This window comes from Sinocyclocheilus rhinocerous, unplaced genomic scaffold, assembly GCF_001515625.1.
Source record: "Sinocyclocheilus rhinocerous isolate Xijiao unplaced genomic scaffold, SAMN03320098_v1.1 scaffold1252, whole genome shotgun sequence".
Taxonomy (NCBI): Eukaryota; Metazoa; Chordata; class Actinopteri; order Cypriniformes; family Cyprinidae; genus Sinocyclocheilus; species Sinocyclocheilus rhinocerous.
Window position 1 is genome coordinate 205,279 of NW_015640452.1, and position 1,137 is coordinate 206,415.

Consider the following 1,137-nt stretch of genomic DNA (forward strand, 5'->3'; position numbering starts at 1 on the left):
GAGGTGGTATCAGTCAGTGAGCAGAACAGAAAAAGAGAGACATTTACCTTTCCTGTCTGTCATGGAGTTGATGCATGGACGGAAAGAGGATGCCTTTTAGTGTCCTCCCATTCATTAGGAGAGTCTTGTTAATGCAGACCCCCAGGTAGGGCATCAATTTCTCCTAACATCTATATCTTCAACCCATTAATGTGACAGAAGAACAAGCTCAGATGCTGCTCAGAACTCTGATGGCATGACACCTAAACCATAAGATTGGCACAAGACAGGAGGCTCCAAATCATAACATTATGTCAATCAGCATCACTTGATCTAAAACTGCGGTTCATATACCCCAGAGGGTACTTAGAAAGATTTTTATTTTGCATTGGTAGTAGACCCATAAAACAGAAATTATGACTTAAAAATAAGAGCTGCCAAAAGACTAAAATAACAGTTTATGACTCAGAGCATCCTGTCTTACATAAATAACTTTTTAATTTCCATTGAGGAAAGAAAATAGAATGTGTAAATTGTTCTAAAAAATGAAGTACAAATATTTTCTGCATAAAAAACACAAGAGAAATGCAAAAACAAAACTTAATACAAGTCTGCAATAAAAATAATATAATAACTATAATTACCAACATTTTATGAAAAAATAAAAATAAAAACTTAGCCACAAAGTGAATAATTGTAATAAATAATTACATCCAATACAAGCTCCAAATAGTAAATCATGCTAGCAATGGCAAGGCATGGGTTTGATTCCCAAGTAATTCATGCAAGAAAAAAATGCACTGCATGAATGAAGTGTAAGTCTGTTTGGATAAAACTGTCTGTAAAAATAATAAAATAAAATATTGATGAAGGGGTATTTGAGCCTTACTGATGGGACTGTGTGGTTATATATGGTTATGAAAAACTACACCTCAGCCTTTTCATTTCTTTGTCTCAAAACTTGCCTCCATACTTCCCCTTGCCTGTGGGGAAAATAGGATGGGGTGCAAGTGTGTGGAGCTTTCAAAGTCTCTCTGAAGAGGATTCAAAGTTAGCTTAGCTTTCATGTCATAAAACACTGTCAAAAAGTGTCATACAGCCACCCACCATTAATTAAAGTAAGAAGGGTTTTCTGAGGTAGCCTACATTTCATCTTTA